General features: G+C 46.1%; 1 protein-coding gene across 2 annotated transcripts in view; it reads right to left on the reverse strand.

Moving 5' to 3' along the window:
- LOC141167168 (beta-1,3-galactosyltransferase 5-like) overlaps positions 1 to 23,102 on the reverse strand; it is a 75,024-nt gene that overhangs the window by 45,209 nt on the left and 6,713 nt on the right. The window lies entirely within an intron of this gene.

Genomic DNA, 23,102 nt, shown 5'->3' on the forward strand with positions numbered 1-23,102 from the left:
GTACAAGAATATAACTGCTATAATACTGCTCCTATGTACAAGAATATAACTCCTATAATACTGCTCCTATATACAAGAATATAACTACTATAATACTGCCACTATGTACAAGAATATAACTACTATTATACTACTCTTATGTACAGGAATATAACTACTATAATACTGCTCCTATGTACAAGAATATAACTACTATAATACTGCACCCTATGTACAGGAATATAACTACTATAATACTGCCCCCTATGTACAAGAATATAACTACTATAATACTGCTCCTATGTACAAGAATATAACTCCTATAATACTGCCCCTATATACAAGAATATAACTACTATAATACTGCCTCCTATGTACAAGAATATAACTCCTATAATACTGCTCCTATATACAAGAATATAACTACTATAATACTGCCACTATGTACAAGAATATAACTACTATTATACTGCTCCTATGTACAAGAATATAATTACTATAATACTGCCCCTATATAAAAGAATATAACTGCTGTAATACTGCTCCTATGTACAAGAATGTAACTACTATAATACTGCTCCCTACATACAAGAATATAACTACTATAATACTGCCCCTATGTACAAGAATATAACTACTATAATACTGCCCCTATGTACAAGAATATAACTACTATAATATTGCCCCTATGTACAAGAATATAACTACTATAATACTGCTCCTATTTACAAGAATATAACTACTATAATACTGCCCCTATGTACAAGAATATAACTACTATAATACTGCCCCTATGTACAAGAATATAATTACTATAATACTGCCCCTATATAAAAGAATATAACTGCTGTAATACTGTTCCTATGCACAAGAATGTAACTACTATAATACTGCTCCTATGTACAAGAATATAACTACTATAATACTGCCCCTATGTACAAGAATATAACTACAATAATACTGTCCCCTATGTACAAGAATATAACTACTATAATACTGCTCCTATGTACAAGAATATAACTACTATAATACTGCCCCCTATGTACAAGAATATAACTGCTATAATACTGCTCCTATGTACAAGAATATAACTACTATAATACTGCCACTATGTACAAAAATATAACTACTATAATATTGCCCCTATGTACAAGAATATAACTACTATAATACTGCTCTTATTTACAAGAATATAACTACTATAATACTGCCCCTATGTAGAAGAATATAACTACTATAATACTGCCCCTATGTACAAGTATATAACTACAATAATACTGTCCCCTATGTACAAGAATATAACTACTATAATACTGCCACTATGTACAAGAATATAACTACTATAATACTGCCCCCTATGTACAAGAATATAACTACTATAATATTGCCCCTATGTACAAGAATATAACTACTATAATACTGCCCCCTATGTACAAGAATATAACTACTATAATACTGCCCCTATGTACAAGAATATAACTACTATAATATTGCCCCTATGTACAAGATTATAACTACTATAATACTGCTCTTATTTACAAGAATATAACTACTATAATACTGCCCCCTATGTACAAGAATATAACTACTATAATATTGCCCCTATGTACAAGAATATAACTACTATAATACTGCCCCCTATGTACAAGAATATAACTACTATAATACTGCCCCTATGTACAAGAATATAACTACTATAATATTGCCCCTATGTACAAGAATATAACTACTATAATACTGCTCTTATTTACAAGAATATAACTACAATAATACTGTCCCCTATGTACAAGAATATAACTACTATAATACTGCCACTATGTACAATAATATAACTACTATAATACTGCCCCTATGTACAAGAATATAACTACTATAATATTGACCCTATGTACAAGAATATAACTACTATAATACTGCCCCCTATGTACAAGAATATAACTACTATAATACTGCCCCTATGTACAAGAATATAACTACTATAATATTGCCCCTATGTACAAGAATATAACTACTATAATACTGCTCTTATTTACAAGAATATAACTACTATAATACTGCTCCCTATGTACAAGAATATAACTACAATAATACTGTCCCCTATGTACAAGAATATAACTACTATAATACTGCCCCTATGGACAAGAATATAACTACTATAATACTGTCCCCTATGTACAAGAATATAACTACTATAATACTGCCCCTATGTACAAGTATATAACTACAATAATACTGTCCCCTATGTACAAGAATATAACTACTATAATACTGCCACTATGTACAAGAATATAACTACTATAATACTGCCCCCTATGTACAAGAATATAACTACTATAATATTGCCCCTATGTACAAGAATATAACTACTATAATACTGCCCCCTATGTACAAGAATATAACTACTATAATACTGCCCCTATGTACAAGAATATAACTACTATAATATTGCCCCTATGTACAAGATTATAACTACTATAATACTGCTCTTATTTACAAGAATATAACTACTATAATACTGCCCCCTATGTACAAGAATATAACTACTATAATATTGCCCCTATGTACAAGAATATAACTACTATAATACTGCCCCCTATGTACAAGAATATAACTACTATAATACTGCCCCTATGTACAAGAATATAACTACTATAATATTGCCCCTATGTACAAGATTATAACTACTATAATACTGCTCTTATTTACAAGAATATAACTACTATAATACTGCCCCCTATGTACAAGAATATAACTACTATAATATTGCCCCTATGTACAAGAATATAACTACTATAATACTGCCCCCTATGTACAAGAATATAACTACTATAATACTGCCCCTATGTACAAGAATATAACTACTATAATATTGCCCCTATGTACAAGAATATAACTACTATAATACTGCTCTTATTTACAAGAATATAACTACAATAATACTGTCCCCTATGTACAAGAATATAACTACTATAATACTGCCACTATGTACAATAATATAACTACTATAATACTGCCCCCTATGTACAAGAATATAACTACTATAATATTGACCCTATGTACAAGAATATAACTACTATAATACTGCCCCCTATGTACAAGAATATAACTACTATAATACTGCCCCTATGTACAAGAATATAACTACTATAATATTGCCCCTATGTACAAGAATATAACTACTATAATACTGCTCTTATTTACAAGAATATAACTACTATAATACTGCTCCCTATGTACAAGAATATAACTACAATAATACTGTCCCCTATGTACAAGAATATAACTACTATAATACTGCCCCTATGGACAAGAATATAACTACTATAATACTGTCCCCTATGTACAAGAATATAACTACTATAATACTGCCACTATGTACAAGAATATAACTACTATAATACTGCCCCATGTACAAGAATATAACTGCTATAATACTGCTCCTATGTACAAGAATATAACTACTATAATACTGCCACTATGTACAAGAATATAACTACTATTATACTGCTCTTATGTACAGGAATATAACTACTATAATACTGCTCCCTACATACAAGAATATAACTACTATAATACTGCCCCTATGTACAAGAATATAACTACTATAATACTGCCCCTATGTACAAGAATATAACTACTATAATATTGCCCCTATGTACAAGAATATAACTACTATAATACTGCTCCTATTTACAAGAATATAACTACTATAATACTGCCCCTATGTACAAGAATATAACTACTATAATACTGCCCCTATGTACAAGAATGTAATTACTATAATACTGCCCCTATATAAAAGAATATAACTGCTGTAATACTGCTCCTATGTACAAGAATGTAACTACTATAATACTGCTCCTATGTACAAGAATATAACTACTATAATACTGCCCCTATGTACAAGAATATAACTACAATAATACTGTCCCCTATGTACAAGAATATAACTACTATAATACTGCCACTATGTACAAGAATATAACTACTATAATACTGCCCCCTATGTACAAGAATATAACTGCTATAATACTGCTCCTATGTACAAGAATATAACTACTATAATACTGCCACTATGTACAAGAATATAACTACTATTATACTGCTCTTATGTACAGGAATATAACTACTATAATACTGCTCCCTACATACAAGAATATAACTACTATAATACTGCCCCTATGTACAAGAATATAACTACTATAATACTGCCCCTATGTACAAGAATATAACTACTATAATACTGCCCCTATGTACAAGAATATAACTACTATAATATTGCCCCTATGTACAAGAATATAACTACTATAATACTGCTCCTATTTACAAGAATATAACTACTATAATACTGCCCCTATGTACAAGAATATAACTACTATAATACTGCCACTATGTACAAGAATATAACTACTATTATACTGCTCTTATGTACAGGAATATAACTACTATAATACTGCTCCCTACATACAAGAATATAACTACTATAATACTGCCCCTATGTACAAGAATATAACTACTATAATACTGCCCCTATGTACAAGAATATAACTACTATAATATTGCCCCTATGTACAAGAATATAACTACTATAATACTGCTCCTATTTACAAGAATATAACTACTATAATACTGCCCCTATGTACAAGAATATAACTACTATAATACTGCCCCTATGTACAAGAATGTAATTACTATAATACTGCCCCTATATAAAAGAATATAACTGCTGTAATACTGCTCCTATGTACAAGAATGTAACTACTATAATACTGCTCCTATGTACAAGAATATAACTACTATAATACTGCCCCTATGTACAAGAATATAACTACAATAATACTGTCCCCTATGTACAAGAATATAACTACTATAATACTGCCACTATGTACAAGAATATAACTACTATAATACTGCCCCCTATGTACAAGAATATAACTGCTATAATACTGCTCCTATGTACAAGAATATAACTACTATAATACTGCCACTATGTACAAGAATATAACTACTATTATACTGCTCTTATGTACAGGAATATAACTACTATAATACTGCTCCCTACATACAAGAATATAACTACTATAATACTGCCCCTATGTACAAGAATATAACTACTATAATACTGCCCCTATGTACAAGAATATAACTACTATAATATTGCCCCTATGTACAAGAATATAACTACTATAATACTGCTCCTATTTACAAGAATATAACTACTATAATACTGCTCCTATGTACAAGAATATAACTACTATAATACTGCTCCTATGTACAAGAATATAACTACTTTAATACCGCTCCTATGTACAAGAATATAACTGCTATAATACTGCTCCTATGTACAAGAATATAACTACTATAATACTGCTCCCTATGTACAAGAATATAACTACTATAATACTGCCCATATGTACAAGAATATAGCTACTATGATACTGCCCCTATGTACAAGAATATAACTACTATAATACTGCCCCTATGTACAAGAATATAACTACTATAATACTGCCCCTATGTACAAGAATATAACTACTATAATACTGCCCCTATGTACAAGAATATAACTACTATAATACTGCCACTATGTACAAGAATATAACTACTATTATACTGCTCTTATGTACAGGAATATAACTACTATAATACTGCTCCTATGTACAAGAATATAATTACTATAATACTGCCCCTATATACAAGAATATAACTGCTATAATACTGCTCTTATGTACAAGAATATAACTACTATAATACTGCTCCTATGTACAAGAATATAACTAATATAATACTGCCCCCTATGTGCAAGAATATAACTACTATAATACTGCTCCTATGTACAAGAATATAACTACTATAATACTGCCTCCTATGTACAAGAATATAACTTATATAATACTGCTCCTATGTACAAGAATATAACTGCTATAATACTGCTCTCTATGTACAAGAATATACCTACTATAATTCTGCCCCCTATGTACAAGAAGATAACTACTATAATACTGCTCCTATGTACAAGAATATAACTACTATAATACTGCTCCTATGTACAGTAATATAACTTCTATAATACTGCCCCCTATGTACAAGAATATAACTACTATAATACTGCTCCTATGTACAAGAATATAACTACTATAATACTGCTCCTATGTACAAGAATATAACTACTATAATACTGCCTCCTATGTACAAGAATATAACTACTATAATACTGCTCCATATGAACAAGAATATAACTACTATAATACTGCTCCTATCTACAAGAATATAACTACTATAATACTGCTCCTATGTACAATATTATAACTACTATAATACTTCTCCCTATGTACAAGAATATAACTACTATAATACTGCTCCCTATGTACAAGAATATAACTACTTTAATACTGCCCCTGTGTAAAAGAATATAACTACTGTAATATTTGCTCCTGTGTACAAGAATATTACCACTATAATACTGCCCCCTACGTACAAGAATATAACTACTATAATATTGCCCCTATGTACAATAATATAACTACTCTAATACTGCCCCTATGTACAAGGATATAACTACTATAATACTGCTCCTATGTACAAGAATATAACTACTATAAACGGCTCCTATGTACAAGAATATAACTACTATAATACTGCTCCTATGTACAAGAATATAACTACTATAATACTGCCCCTATGTAAAAGAATATAACTACTATAATACTGCCCCCTATGTACAAGAATATAACTACTATAATACTGCTCCTATGTACAAGAATATAGCTACTATAGTACTGCTCCTATATACAAGAATATAACTACTATAATACTGCCCTCTATGTACAAGAATATAACTACTATAATACTGCTATGTACAAGAATATAACTACTATAATACTGCCCCTATGTACAAGAATATAACTACTATAATACTGCTCCTATGTACAAGAATATAACTACTCTAATACTGCTCCTATGTACAAGAATATAACTACTATAATACTGCCCCTATGTACAAGAATATAACTACTATAATACTGCCCTCTATGTACAAGAATATAACTACTATAATACTGCTATGTACAAGAATATAACTACTATAATACTGCCCCTATGTACAAGAATATAACTACTATAATACTGCCCCCTATGTACAAGAATATAACTACTATAATACTGCTCCTATGTACAAGAATATAACTACTATAATACTGCTCCTATGTACAAGAATATAACTACTATAATACTGCCCCCTATGTACAAGAATATAACTACTATAATACTGCCCCCTATGTACAAGAATATAACTACTATAATACTGCCCCTATGTAAAAGAGTATAACTACTGTAATATTTGCTCCTGCGGCTGCTGCACTGTTACGTCTCAGTTCAGAGGACGCGATGACGTCTTTCCCCCGCGCTCTCTCCTGAGCCGTCACAGCAAGAATGGTAAGACGGCGGCGCATGTGAGGTGAGTATTTGATTTTTTTTTCTTTATGTATTAACGCATGGGGAATTATATGGGGGGAGAAATTACATCCTGCATGGGGTATTATATGGGGGGGAGAGGTGACATCCTGCATGGGGTATTATATGGGTGGGAAGTGACATCCTGAATGTTATCTTCAGCACAGCCTGTTGCCGCTTGGCCAAGGCAGTGCTGCAGTGCTGTCAGCTTGTAACTGATGTGGTCATTTCAGAGATTGAGAAGGAGGAGGTGCAGGAGCTGAACAATGTGATTACATTGAGGTTAAATTGTTGACGCTGTTTTTTGTACTAAAGAAAGATTCTACTGTTTGTTTTTTTTCATGTTATTTTTTAAGACAAATGCATTCACCTGGAAATGTCATTTTATCATTTTACAACCTTATCTGGCCATGTGGTGTGTGACACATCATCAGACACATCCTGTTTCATTCCTATTTTTATAGGGCCATCAGGCGGCCCTTACTATTCTTAAAGGGCCAGCAGTCGGCCCTCGCTATTGTTAGAGAGCCATCAGCCGGCTATGCTTTGGTGTTCCCATATTAACGAGTGGGTCTCCTATACTGTTATTGCATATGCAGTGACTGCAAGGGCTGCCAAAAATTTGGACGCAACCCAATACCCCTTTGAAGAGAGATAGAGGAGGGACTCAGTAAAAACAATGTTCCCATTATAAAGGAGCGGGTCTCCTATAGTGGTATTGTCCATGTTGTGACTGCAAAGGCTGTCAAAATTTGGGAAAAACCACACTAACTATTTAAAGACACATAGAGCAGGGCCACAGTAATGACATGTTTCCATTACAAAGGAGAGAGTCTGCTATAGAGTTATAGGGTATGCAGTGAGTCCAACGGCTGACAAAATGTAGGAAAAAATCCACTAACAAAAGACACACAGAGCAGGGTCACAGTAACAACAAATTCCCATTAGAAAGGAGAGGGTCTCCCATACTGTTTGCCTATGCAGTGAAGCAATGGTTCAATGGTTGGCAAAATTTTGGAGGAACTCCAATCTCCCTTGGAAGAGACGTAGAGGTCGGAGAGCCTCCTAAAAACAATGTTCTCATTATTAGAAAGTTGCTCTCTTATAGTGTTGGCCTATGCAGTGAATGCAAGGGCTGCCAGAAATTGGTAGGCACTCCAATGCCCCTTGGAAGAGATGTGGAGAAGGGCCTCATAAAAAATGTTCCCATTAGAAAGGAACGGGTCTTCTATACTTGTAATGCCCATGCACTAAGTGTATGGGCTGACAAACATTTACCACTGGTGGGTACACATGAACATACTGTATACATTTTTTTTTACGGGCATCATAAAGACCCTTTAAAAAAATTATATGGGTGTTGCATCACGGACCACGGTCATCCTGGTGATATGGTGGTGGAGTGTGAGGATGAGGAGGAGGACAAGAGCAAATAGCCAAAATCAGGAAGCGTATACCCATGTGTGGGTGTGAAGAGGTGCATGGGAATACACCTCCCAAAAAAAGCACTGGATTTGAGTTTGTGTCACTCTGCTATCATTCGGTGGTGTTGAGAAGTCTGGCCCAATCCAGCCCTTGTTCATTTTTATAAGAGTCAGCCTGTCAGCATTTTCAGTTGACAGGCGGATGCGCTTATCAGTTATAATACCACCAGCGGCACTAAAAACCCGCTCTGATAAAACGCTGGTGGCAGGGCAGGCCAGGACCTCCAAGGCATAGAGACCCAGTTTATTCCACGTATCCAGCTTGGATACCCAATAATTATAAGGCACAGAGGAATCACGGAAGGTGTTGGTATGGTCGGCAAGGTACTCCCTAAGCATCTTCCCAAACTTTGCACTCCTTGTACCTCACGCCTCAGGGCCTGTTCAATGGGAGGGGCTGAGAAAACTCTCCCAGAACTTTGACAGTGTTCCCCCACCTCTGCTGGATTGGAGTTGTGTCTCTCTCGCCTGTACTCCTTGGTTGTCCAACGAACTGTAAACTCTGCCGTCAGCGTTTTCAGATAGGATTTTTTTTAATAGTTTTGTAACAAGAGCCTTCTGGTACTGCCCCATTTTTGTAGACCTGTCCGCCTCAGAAATAAGAGATATAAAGTTCTCCTAGTAGTGTGGGTCTAGAAGTGTCATCAACCAGTAATGACTGTTACCCAAAATTTTGAGAACGCGAGGGTCATGGGAAAGGCAGCGTAACATAAACTCAGCCATGCGTACCAGTCAGCTAATAGGCAAGACTTCTGTGTTCTCACCAAGAGGACGACTGACCATGCTCTCCTCCTCCTCCTCTCTGTCCTCAGGCCATCCACACTGAACAGACGGTATGACAGTTGTGAAGGTAGTACCGTCTATAGCGCATGAAACTAGCTCCTGTTCTTCCACCTCCTCCTCCTCTTCCTCATTGTCACCCAATCCACGTTGGGATGACATGAGGCTGGGCTGTGTGTAATGACCCTGTATGGTTCCTTGCTCCATCTCATCGTGCTCCGCCTGAAATGCATCCTCTTTGATTGTGAGCAGAGAGTGTTTCAGAAGACAGACAAGTGGGACGGTGACACTAATTATGGTGTCATCACCGCTCACCATCTTGGTGGAGTCCTCAAAGTTTTTGAGGATGGTACATATGTCTGACATCCATGTCCACTCCTGATGTCTTATGTGTGGAGTCTGAGCTGAATACCGATGGCCTCGTTGATGCTGGTACTCAACAACTACCCTCTTCTGCTCACAAATCCTTCCCAACATCTACAGTGTAGAGTTCCAATGCGTGGTGACATCACACACCAGTGTGTGAGCCGGAAGCTGCAAACTCTGCTGAAACACGACAAGGGCGGCGGAAGCTGTAGCTGACTTTCTAAAATGTGCAGATCCAGCAGCTCCGGGTAGGATTTGAGAAACCGCTGAACCACGAGGTTAAGCACATGGGCCAGGCATGGTATGTGTGTGAGCTCGCCTCGCCTCAGAGCCGCCACCAGGTTCCGGCCATTGTCACTCACGACCATGCCTGGCTGTAGGTTCAGTGGTGTGAGCCACAGATCTGAATGCTCTTTCAGAGCTGTCCACTTCTCTTCAGCATTGTGCGGTTTGTCACCTAAGCATATTAGCTTCAGCACAGCCTGTGGCCGCTTGGCTGAGGCAATGCTGCAGTGCTTCCAGCTTGTGACTGATGTGGTAATTTCGGAGATGGAGGCTGAAGAGAAGGAGGAGGCTGAGGAGGATTAGGTGCAGGAGCTGTAGACTGTGGGGGCAACCCTGATTGACCTAGGGCCTGCAATCCTTGTCATCGGGAGGACATGTCCCATCCCAAGGTCTGACTGGGTCCCGGCTTCCACTATGTTAATCCAGTATGCCGTCAGCGAGATGTACCTTCCCTGCCCACAAGTACTTGTCCACGTGTCCGTGGTTAGGTGGACTTTCCCGGTAACTGCGTTGTTGAGCTCACGGCTAATGTTTTGGGACACGAGCTTGTGTAATGCGGGGACGGCACACCGGGAGAAATAGTGGTGACTGGGGACCGAGTACCGAGGAATGGCCGCCGCCATCAGGTTGCAGAATGCCTCCATGTCCACAAGCCTAAAAGGCAACATTTCAAGAGCAAGCAGTCGCGAAATGTGGGAATTTAGTAGTGTGGCCTCTGGGGCATTCCAAGGACTGGGGTATGGACAATGAAACACTGCGCTAGGACAAGGACGTGGACGTGCTTCCTGATGCTGCTACTTGAGAGTGTGCAACGACAGGTGCAGGGCAGGAGGCATCTTCGCATGCACCATGGACAGGGGATTGGCTTGCATGCACAACAGCGGAAGAAGCAGTGGTGCCACCCGCAGACACTGTTCCTGGACCCTGGTGGATCGGCCCACAAAGTCGAGTACTTTGCTGCCATGTGCCTGATCATGCTGGTGGTGGTCAGGCTGGTAGTTTTGCCACCCCTGCTGATGCTTGCCTAGCAGGAGGTGCAAATAGCCTTTTTGGGGTTATCGGCAGAGTCTTTAAAAAACAACCAGACTCGGGAAGACCTAACAGTTGTACTGGCAACTTCCTTCGTGTTGGTGTTACGGGGAACAGTTGCCTGCCTTCTGTCTGCGGCCACCACACTGCTTCTTCCTGCCTGTTGGGGTGCTCTGCCTCCCTCCCCCTGTGTGCTGCTCTCTTCGCTCTGCATGTCCTCCTGCCAGGTTAGGTCAGTTACTATATCATCCACCACCTCATCTTCCACTCTCGCACCATGGTCCTCCTCCTGACTTTCTGGCAATTGTGACTCATCATTGTCCACCTCTTGTGACACTTTCCCACCATTGCCTTCTTGTGACCGTGGCTGCTCAAATATTTGGGCATCGCTACATGCGATCTCCTCTTGCTTCAAGTGGACCGGGCAAGAAGCCCGAATCTATAAATGGAAAAGTGAACAGCTCTTCAGAGTGTCCAAGTGTGGTATCAGTTGTCTCTGGGCACTCGGCATGGTGGGAGGATCAGTGTGAGGAATATGCAGTCCAAATTCACAGCTATTGAGACTTGACTGTGTGGAAGACAGGGTGGTGGTGGTGGTTGCGGCTAAGTGACTGGAAGCATTATCTGCTATCCAACCAACAACCTTTTGACACTGCTCTGTGTTCAATAGTGATGTTCCGCGGTCTCCTATTGAGACAGGAAGGTCAAGCGAGAAGATGTGGCTGTTTGGTGTGTCACAATTTCAGTTTGCCCACGGCCGCGGCCTCTGCATGCACCATCACCATCACCATCACGTCAAATTCCCCGTCCCTTGCCACGTGCCTTGCCCATTTTAAATGGAGGACAATATCTTCCATGCTCACTACAAATGGTTGAATTTGGAGCGAACTTATATGTGATCCATGTGACGGACAAACCACAGTTTTAAATACCTGGCCTGTAGGTAACTATTTGGAACAGCAAACTGGTGTCAATAGCTTCACTGACACACTGAAACAAATGTTTAATGGAGGCAAGAAATGGCAGTATTTTCAGTGCATTAAATATGTGATCCGTGTGACGGACAAACCACAGTTTTAAATAGCTGGATTTTTATCGCTGTAATATGGAAAGGATCTGGCTGTATTCTGCAGTGCCAACAAGCAAATGGCGCAGAAAACCAGTGTTCTCTGGATTGCTTTTTAAGCAAATAATGAGGATTAAGATCCAAAAAAAATTATACCTGGCCCCTGAGACTTGGGCCTATGTCTAGAAATGTCTAGCAGCAGCAGACAGAACTGAAATGGAGCCTCTTGTGCTATATGCACTGCAATCTGCTATATACACTGCCTGCCAGCCTATATACACTGCCTGCCTGATATCTCTGCAGATGGATTAGTCCTCAGAAGGACTGTTGGTTGAGATGGATATGTGTCTCTAATTTAGTTTGGTATACCTACACTAACAAGAAATAAGCAAATCTCTCCCTAGCTCAGCAGCAGCTCTCCAGGTCTGATATAGACCTGATGACGCTGTATGGCCAGCCAATCACTATAATGCCACAACCAACATGGCTGCGCCATTACAGTGAGTGGCAGGTAATCCCTGCCTGTTCATTGGCTCTGTAAAGAGCGCCAAACATGCAGGGAGGGGACCTGAGCTCCCGCCGAGCAACCCCGGAAATATTCGGCGAGCACCGAGCATCTCGAGCAGTGAGATGCTCGGGTGAGCACCGAGCAGTAGCGAGCATGTTTGCTCATCACTAGTCCTTATCTTTCTGCCTGACAATACGCTGCACTGCTAGTTTAGGAACTCTACCTGACCTGCGCTTAGCTTCACTCCTGACTTGAATCCTTTTCACTTGCAGGGGCGCTTCTGTCAGATCCAGGACACACACACCACCTTTCTCTTTGGCTTCAGCCAGACAGTAAACAACTTCCCTACAATCCCCCTGGGACTCTGCTAAAACACTCCTCTTCTCCTGTGACTGTGTTAACTCCTCTAGCTGCTGGATGCTTCTGGAGCACAACACTTCCTGTCTCATGTGCTTGTGTTACTGCTAATAGTTGCTGAATATTTTTAATGCAACAGCACTCCTTCTGCATGTCACACTCTGCAACAGCACTCCTTCTGCATGTCACACTCTGCAACAGCACTCCTTCTGCATGTCACACTCTGCAACAGCACTACTTCTGCATGTCACACTCTGCAACAGCACTACTTCTGCATGTCACACTCTGCAACAGCACTACTTCTGTATGTCACACTCTGCAACAGCACTACTTCTGCATGTCACACTCTGCAACAGCACTACTTCTGCATGTCACACTCTGCAACAGCACTACTTCTGTATGTCACACTCTGCAACAGTACTACTTCTGCATGTCACACTCTGCAACAGCACTACTTCTGCATGTCACACTCTGCAACAGCACTACTTCTGCATGTCACACTCTGCAACAGCACTCCTTCTGCATGTCACACTCTGCAACAGCACTACTTCTGCATGTCACACTCTGCAACAGCACTACTTCTGCATGTCACACTCTGCAACAGCACTACTTCTGTATGTCACACTCTGCAACAGCACTACTTCTGCATGTCACACTCTGCAACAGCACTCCTTCTGCATGTCACACTCTGCAACAGCACTACTTCTGCATGTCACACTCTGCAACAGCACTACTTCTGCATGTCACACTCTGCAACAGCACTACTTCTGCATGTCACACTCTGCAACAGCACTACTTCTGCATGTCACACTCTGCAACAGCACTACTTCTGCATGTCACACTCTGCAACAGCACTACTTCTGCATGTCACACTCTGCAACAGCACTACTTCTGCATGTCACACTCTGCAACAGCACTACTTCTGCATGTCACACTCTGCAACAGCACTACTTCTGCATGTCACACTCTGCAACAGCACTACTTCTGCATGTCACACTCTGCAACAGCACTACTTCTGCATGTCACACTCTGCAACAGCACTACTTCTGCATGTCACACTCTGCAACAGCACTACTTCTGCATGTCACACTCTGCAACAGCACTACTTCTGCATGTCACACTCTGCAACAGCACTACTTCTGCATGTCACAATCTACAACAGCACTGCTTCTGCATGTCACACTTGTCATCTGTGATGTAAACCTGGAATATTGCTCTAGTACTAAGAGGTTTGTTTTGTGCTTCTGGGCCAGATTTTACGGGCAGCCTAAGAGATGGGTGGGTCTGGCTGCCCACATACTCCCCCTCTGGGAGTTCTACACATGTTAAAATGGAGTCTGTTGTTTGTTGTCTGTGTGAGGAGGAAGAAGACCTCCTGTGTGTCATATCCAGAACGAGCTGATATTCGGAGGCTATCCAGCCTGTGTGATCTGGACTGGCTCTAAAGAGACTTTGTCAAGAACTTCTTACTGTGTCCAGCCTGCGTTGGAAGGCTGTTTATTTTTCTTTTGCTTGTGGTTGGTTTATGAAGCACCAATAAAGCAGCCTGAACATTTACATGGAAATCGTTCTTGTGTTACCTCACCACGCACTTGAGTAGCGATCCCACAATGTGCAAAGCTGGAGAGACAGACCCCAAAAGACTGCAGAGAACGCTGGAGAGACAGACCCCAAAAGACTGCAGCAGTGATTGCAGAGAAAGGAGGCCTACAAAGTACTGACTCAGGTTCTGAATACTTATGCACCTCATCATTTTCAGATTACAATAATTAGTGACCTTGTATCATTTCCTTTACACATCACAAATACTTGTTACTTTGTATCACAGAAAAAAACCAATAATATACATGTAAGTTTGTGGCTGTAACGTGAAAAATGTGGAAAAGTTCCAGGGAATGAAGACTTTTCCACGGCGCTGTCAGTGCTGTTACACTGGTGCTGGTGCTGTGGCGCTGTCAGTGCTGTTACACTGGTGCTGGTGCTGTGGCGCTGTCAGTGCTGTTACACTGGTGCTGGTGCTGTGGCGCTGTCAGTGCTGTTACACTGGTGCTGGTGCTGTGGGGCTGTCAGTGCTGTTACACTGGTGCTGGTGCTGTGGCGCTGTCAGTGCTGTTACACTGGTGCTGGTGCTGTGGGGCTGTCAGTGCTGTTACACTGGTGCTGGTGCTGTGGGGCTGTCAGTGCTGTTACACTGGTGCTGGTGCTGTGGCGCTGTCAGTGCTGTTACACTGGTGCTGGTGCTGTGGGGCTGTCAGTGCTGTTACACTGGTGCTGGTGCTGTGGCGCTGTCAGTGCTGTTACACTGGTGCTGGTGCTGTGGGGCTGTCAGTGCTGTTACACTGGTGCTGGTGCTGTGGGGCTGTCAGTGCTGTTACACTGGTGCTGGTGCTGTGGGGCTGTCAGTGCTGTTACACTGGTGCTGGTGCTGTGGGGCTGTCAGTGCTGTTACACTGGTGCTGGTGCTGTGGGGCTGTCAGTGCTGTTACACTGGTGCTGGTGCTGTGGGGCTGTCAGTGCTGTTACACTGGTGCTGGTGCTGTGGGGCTGTCAGTGCTGTTACACTGGTGCTGGTGCTGTGGGGCTGTCAGTGCTGTTACACTGGTGCTGGTGCTGTGGGGCTGTCAGTGCTGTTACACTGGTGCTGGTGCTGTGGGGCTGTCAGTGCTGTTACACTGGTGCTGGTGCTGTGGGGCTGTCAGTGCTGTTACACTGGTGCTGGTGCTGTGGGGCTGTCTGTGCTGTTACACTGGTGCTGGTGCTGTGGCGCTGTCAGTGCTGTTACACTGGTGCTGGTGCTGTGGCGCTGTCAGTGCTGTTACACTGGTGCTGGTGCTGTGGGGCTGTCAGTGCTGTTACACTGGTGCTGGTGCTGTGGGGCTGTCAGTGCTGTTACACTGGTGCTGGTGCTGTGGGGCTGTCAGTGCTGTTACACTGGTGCTGGTGCTGTGGGGCTGTCAGTGCTGTTACACTGGTGCTGGTGCTGTGGCGCTGTCAGTGCTGTTACACTGGTGCTGGTGCTGTGGCGCTGTCAGTGCTGTTACACTGGTGCTGGTGCTGTGGCGCTGTCAGTGCTGTTACACTGGTGCTGGTGCTGTGGGGCTGTCAGTGCTGTTACACTGGTGCTGGTGCTGTGGCGCTGTCAGTGCTGTTACACTGGTGCTGGTGCTGTGGGGCTGTCAGTGCTGTTACACTGGTGCTGGTGCTGTGGGGCTGTCAGTGCTGTTACACTGGTGCTGGTGCTGTGGGGCTGTCAGTGCTGTTACACTGGTGCTGGTGCTGTGGCGCTGTCAGTGCTGTTACACTGGTGCTGGTGCTGTGGGGCTGTCAGTGCTGTTACACTGGTGCTGGTGCTGTGGGGCTGTCAGTGCTGTTACACTGGTGCTGGTGCTGTGGCGCTGTCAGTGCTGTTACACTGGTGCTGGTGCTGTGGGGCTGTCAGTGCTGTTACACTGGTGCTGGTGCTGTGGGGCTGTCAGTGCTGTTACACTGGTGCTGGTGCTGTGGCGCTGTCAGTGCTGTTACACTGGTGCTGGTGCTGTGGGGCTGTCAGTGCTGTTACACTGGTGCTGGTGCTGTGGGGCTGTCAGTGCTGTTACACTGGTGCTGGTGCTGTGGCGCTGTCAGTGCTGTTACACTGGTGCTGGTGCTGTGGGGCTGTCAGTGCTGTTACACTGGTGCTGGTGCTGTGGCGCTGTCAGTACTGTTACACTGGTGCTGGTGCTGTGGCGCTGTCAGTGCTGTTACACTGGTGCTGGTGCTGTGGCGCTGTCAGTGCTGTTACACTGGTGCTGGTGCTGTGGCGCTGTCAGTGCTGTTACACTGGTGCTGGTGCTGTGGGGCTGTCAGTGCTGTTACACTGGTGCTGGTGCTGTGGGGCTGTCAGTGTTGTTACACTGGTGCTGGTGCTGTGGGGCTGTCAGTGCTGTTACACTGGTGCTGGTGCTGTGGCGCTGTCAGTGCTGTTACACTGGTGCTGGTGCTGTGGCGCTGTCAGTGCTGTTACACTGGTGCTGGTGCTGTGGGGCTGTCAGTGCTGTTACACTGGTGCTGGTGCTGTGGGGCTGTCAGTGCTGTTACACTGGTGCTGGTGCTGTGGGGCTGTCAGTGCTGTTACACTGGTGCTGGTGCTGTGGGGCTGTCAGTGCTGTTACACTGGTGCTGGTGCTGTGGGGCTGTCAGTGCTGTTACACTGGTGCTGGTGCTGTGGGGCTGTCTGTGCTGTTACACTGGTGCTGGTGCTGTGGCGCTGTCAGTGCTGTTACACTGGTGCTGGTGCTGTGGCGCTGTCAGTGCTGTTACACTGGTGCTGGTGCTGTGGGGCTGTCAGTGCTGTTACACTGGTGCTGGTGCTGTGGGGCTGTCAGTGCTGTTACACTGGTGCTGGTGCTGTGGGGCTGTCAGTGCTGTTACACTGGTGCTGGTGCTGTGGGGCTGTCAGTGCTGTTACACTGGTGCTGGTGCTGTGGCGCTGTCAGTGCTGTTACACTGGTGCTGGTGCTGTGGCGCTGTCAGTGCTGTTACACTGGTGCTGGTGCTGTGGCGCTGTCAGTGCTGTTACACTGGTGCTGGTGCTGTGGGGCTGTCAGTGCTGTTACACTGGTGCTGGTGCTGTGGCGCTGTCAGTGCTGTTACACTGGTGCTGGTGCTGTGGGGCTGTCAGTGCTGTTACACTGGTGCTGGTGCTGTGGGGCTGTCAGTGCTGTTACACTGGTGCTGGTGCTGTGGGGCTGTCAGTGCTGTTACACTGGTGCTGGTGCTGTGGCGCTGTCAGTGCTGTTACACTGGTGCTGGTGCTGTGGGGCTGTCAGTGCTGTTACACTGGTGCTGGTGCTGTGGGGCTGTCAGTGCTGTTACACTGGTGCTGGTGCTGTGGCGCTGTCAGTGCTGTTACACTGGTGCTGGTGCTGTGGGGCTGTCAGTGCTGTTACACTGGTGCTGGTGCTGTGGGGCTGTCAGTGCTGTTACACTGGTGCTGGTGCTGTGGGGCTGTCAGTGCTGTTACACTGGTGCTGGTGCTGTGGCGCTGTCAGTGCTGTTACACTGGTGCTGGTGCTGTGGGGCTGTCAGTGCTGTTACACTGGTGCTGGTGCTGTGGCGCTGTCAGTGCTGTTACACTGGTGCTGGTGCTGTGGGGCTGTCAGTGCTGTTACACTGGTGCTGGTGCTGTGGCGCTGTCAGTGCTGTTACACTGGTGCTGGTGCTGTGGGGCTGTCAGTGCTGTTACACTGGTGCTGGTGCTGTGGCGCTGTCAGTGCTGTTACACTGGTGCTGGTGCTGTGGGGCTGTCAGTGCTGTTACACTGGTGCTGGTGCTGTGGGGCTGTCAGTGCTGTTACACTGGTGCTGGTGCTGTGGCGCTGTCAGTGCTGTTACACTGGTGCTGGTGCTGTGGCGCTGTCAGTGCTGTTACACTGGTGCTGGTGCTGTGGCGCTGTCAGTGCTGTTACACTGGTGCTGGTGCTGTGGGGCTGTCAGTGCTGTTACACTGGTGCTGGTGCTGTGGCGCTGTCAGTGCTGTTACACTGGTGCTGGTGCTGTGGGGCTGTCAGTGCTGTTACACTGGTGCTAGTGCTGTGGCGCTGTCAGTGCTGTTACACTGGTGCTGGTGCTGTGGCGCTGTCAGTGCTGTTACACTGGTGCTGGTGCTGTGGGGCTGTCAGTGCTGTTACACTGGTGCTGGTGCTGTGGGGCTGTCTGTGCTGTTACACTGGTGCTGGTGCTGTGGCGCTGTCAGTGCTGTTACACTGGTGCTGGTGCTGTGGCGCTGTCAGTGCTGTTACACTGGTGCTGGTGCTGTGGGGCTGTCAGTGCTGTTACACTGGTGCTGGTGCTGTGGGGCTGTCAGTGCTGTTACACTGGTGCTGGTGCTGTGGGGCTGTCAGTGCTGTTACACTGGTGCTGGTGCTGTGGGGCTGTCAGTGCTGTTACACTGGTGCTGGTGCTGTGGCGCTGTCAGTGCTGTTACACTGGTGCTGGTGCTGTGGCGCTGTCAGTGCTGTTACACTGGTGCTGGTGCTGTGGCGCTGTCAGTGCTGTTACACTGGTGCTGGTGCTGTGGGGCTGTCAGTGCTGTTACACTGGTGCTGGTGCTGTGGCGCTGTCAGTGCTGTTACACTGGTGCTGGTGCTGTGGGGCTGTCAGTGCTGTTACACTGGTGCTGGTGCTGTGGCGCTGTCAGTGCTGTTACACTGGTGCTGGTGCTGTGGGGCTGTCAGTGCTGTTACACTGGTGCTGGTGCTGTGGCGCTGTCAGTGCTGTTACACTGGTGCTGGTGCTGTGGGGCTGTCAGTGCTGTTACACTGGTGCTGGTGCTGTGGGGCTGTCAGTGCTGTTACACTGGTGCTGGTGCTGTGGCGCTGTCAGTGCTGTTACACTGGTGCTGGTGCTGTGGGGCTGTCAGTGCTGTTACACTGGTGCTGGTGCTGTGGGGCTGTCAGTGCTGTTACACTGGTGCTGGTGCTGTGGCGCTGTCAGTGCTGTTACACTGGTGCTGGTGCTGTGGGGCTGTCAGTGCTGTTACACTGGTGCTGGTGCTGTGGGGCTGTCAGTGCTGTTACACTGGTGCTGGTGCTGTGGCGCTGTCAGTGCTGTTACACTGGTGCTGGTGCTGTGGGGCTGTCAGTGCTGTTACACTGGTGCTGGTGCTGTGGGGCTGTCAGTGCTGTTACACTGGTGCTGGTGCTGTGGCGCTGTCAGTGCTGTTACACTGGTGCTGGTGCTGTGGGGCTGTCAGTGCTGTTACACTGGTGCTGGTGCTGTGGGGCTGTCAGTGCTGTTACACTGGTGCTGGTGCTGTGGCGCTGTCAGTGCTGTTACACTGGTGCTGGTGCTGTGGGGCTGTCAGTGCTGTTACACTGGTGCTGGTGCTGTGGCGCTGTCAGTGCTGTTACACTGGTGCTGGTGCTGTGGGGCTGTCAGTGCTGTTACACTGGTGCTGGTGCTGTGGGGCTGTCAGTGCTGTTACACTGGTGCTGGTGCTGTGGCGCTGTCAGTGCTGTTACACTGGTGCTGGTGCTGTGGCGCTGTCAGTGCTGTTACACTGGTGCTGGTGCTGTGGCGCTGTCAGTGCTGTTACACTGGTGCTGGTGCTGTGGGGCTGTCAGTGCTGTTACACTGGTGCTGGTGCTGTGGCGCTGTCAGTGCTGTTACACTGGTGCTGGTGCTGTGGGGCTGTCAGTGCTGTTACACTGGTGCTGGTGCTGTGGCGCTGTCAGTGCTGTTACACTGGTGCTGGTGCTGTGGGGCTGTCAGTGCTGTTACACTGGTGCTGGTGCTGTGGCGCTGTCAGTGCTGTTACACTGGTGCTGGTGATGTGGGGCTGTCAGTGCTGTTACACTGGTGCTGGTGCTGTGGCGCTGTCAGTGCTGTTACACTGGTGCTGGTGATGTGGGGCTGTCAGTGCTGTTACACTGGTGCTGGTGCTGTGGCGCTGTCAGTGCTGTTACACTGGTGCTGGTGCTGTGGCGCTGTCAGTGCTGTTACACTGGTGCTGGTGCTGTGGCGCTGTCAGTGCTGTTACACTGGTGCTGGTGCTGTGGGGCTGTCAGTGCTGTTACACTGGTGCTGGTGCTGTGGCGCTGTCAGTGCTGTTACACTGGTGCTGGTGATGTGGGGCTGTCAGTGCTGTTACACTGGTGCTGGTGCTGTGGGGCTGTCAGTGCTGTTACACTGGTGCTGGTGCTGTGGCGCTGTCAGTGCTGTTACACTGGTGCTGGTGCTGTGGGGCTGTCAGTGCTGTTACACTGGTGCTGGTGCTGTGGCGCTGTCAGTGCTGTTACACTGGTGCTGGTGATGTGGGGCTGTCAGTGCTGTTACACTGGTGCTGGTGCTGTGGGGCTGTCAGTGCTGTTACACTGGTGCTGGTGCTGTGGCGCTGTCAGTGCTGTTACACTGGTGCTGGTGCTGTGGGGCTGTCAGTGCTGTTACACTGGTGCTGGTGCTGTGGGGCTGTCAGTGCTGTTACACTGGTGCTGGTGCTGTGGGGCTGTCAGTGCTGTTACACTGGTGCTGGTGCTGTGGGGCTGTCAGTGCTGTTACACTGGTGCTGGTGCTGTGGGGCTGTCAGTGCTGTTACACTGGTGCTGGTGCTGTGGCGCTGTCAGTACTGTTACACTGGTGCTGGTGCTGTGGGACTGTCAGTGCTGTTACACTGGTGCTGGTGCTGTGGCGCTGTCAGTACTGTTACACTGGTGCTGGTGCTGTGGCGCTGTCAGTGCTGTTACACTGGTGCTGGTGCTGTGGGGCTGTCAGTGCTGTTACACTGGTGCTGGTGCTGTGGCGCTGTCAGTGCTGTTACACTGGTGCTGGTGCTGTGGGGCTGTCAGTGCTGTTACACTGGTGCTGGTGCTGTGGCGCTGTCAGTGCTGTTACACTGGTGCTGGTGCTGTGGGGCTGTCAGTGCTGTTACACTGGTGCTGGTGCTGTGGGGCTGTCAGTGCTGTTACACTGGTGCTGGTGCTGTGGGGCTGTCAGTGCTGTTACACTGGTGCTGGTGCTGTGGGGCTGTCAGTGCTGTTACACTGGTGCTGGTGCTGTGGGGCTGTCAGTGCTGTTACACTGGTGCTGGTGCTGTGGGACTGTCAGTGCTGTTACACTGGTGCTGGTGCTGTGGGGCTGTCAGTGCTGTTACACTGGTGCTGGTGCTGTGGCGCTGTCAGTGCTGTTACACTGGTGCTGGTGCTGTGGGGCTGTCAGTGCTGTTACACTGGTGCTGGTGCTGTGGGGCTGTCAGTGCTGTTACACTGGTGCTGGTGCTGTGGCGCTGTCAGTGCTGTTACACTGGTGCTGGTGCTGTGGGGCTGTCAGTGCTGTTACACTGGTGCTGGTGCTGGGGGGCTGTCAGTGCTGTTACACTGGTGCTGGTGCTGTGGCGCTGTCAGTGCTGTTACACTGGTGCTGGTGCTGTGGGGCTGTCAGTGCTGTTACACTGGTGCTGGTGCTGTGGCGCTGTCAGTGCTGTTACACTGGTGCTGGTGCTGTGGCGCTGTCAGTGCTGTTACACTGGTGCTGGTGCTGTGGGGCTGTCAGTGCTGTTACACTGGTGCTGGTGCTGTGGGGCTGTCAGTGCTGTTACACTGGTGCTGGTGCTGTGGGGCTGTCAGTGCTGTTACACTGGTGCTGGTGCTGTGGCGCTGTCAGTGCTGTTACACTGGTGCTGGTGCTGTGGCGCTGTCAGTGCTGTTACACTGGTGCTGGTGCTGTGGGGCTGTCAGTGCTGTTACACTGGTGCTGGTGCTGTGGGGCTGTCAGTGCTGTTACACTGGTGCTGGTGCTGTGGTGCTGTCAGTGCTGTTACACTGGTGCTGGTGCTGTGGCGCTGTCAGTGCTGTTACACTGGTGCTGGTGCTGTGGGGCTGTCAGTGCTGTTACACTGGTGCTGGTGCTGTGGGGCTGTCAGTGCTGTTACACTGGTGCTGGTGCTGTGGCGCTGTCAGTGCTGTTACACTGGTGCTGGTGCTGTGGGGCTGTCAGTGCTGTTACACTGGTGCTGGTGCTGTGGGGCTGTCAGTGCTGTTACACTGGTGCTGGTGCTGTGGGGCTGTCAGTGCTGTTACACTGGTGCTGGTGCTGTGGGGCTGTCAGTGCTGTTACACTGGTGCTGGTGCTGTGGGGCTGTCAGTGCTGTTACACTGGTGCTGGTGCTGTGGGGCTGTCAGTGCTGTTACACTGGTGCTGGTGCTGTGGCGCTGTCAGTGCTGTTACACTGGTGCTGGTGCTGTGGGGCTGTCAGTGCTGTTACACTGGTGCTGGTGCTGTGGGGCTGTCAGTGCTGTTACACTGGTGCTGGTGCTGTGGCG

This window comes from Phyllobates terribilis, unplaced genomic scaffold, assembly GCF_046119375.1.
Source record: "Phyllobates terribilis strain yellow unplaced genomic scaffold, ASM4611937v1 Scaffold_11__3_contigs__length_659146591, whole genome shotgun sequence".
Lineage (NCBI taxonomy): Eukaryota > Metazoa > Chordata > Amphibia > Anura > Dendrobatidae > Phyllobates > Phyllobates terribilis.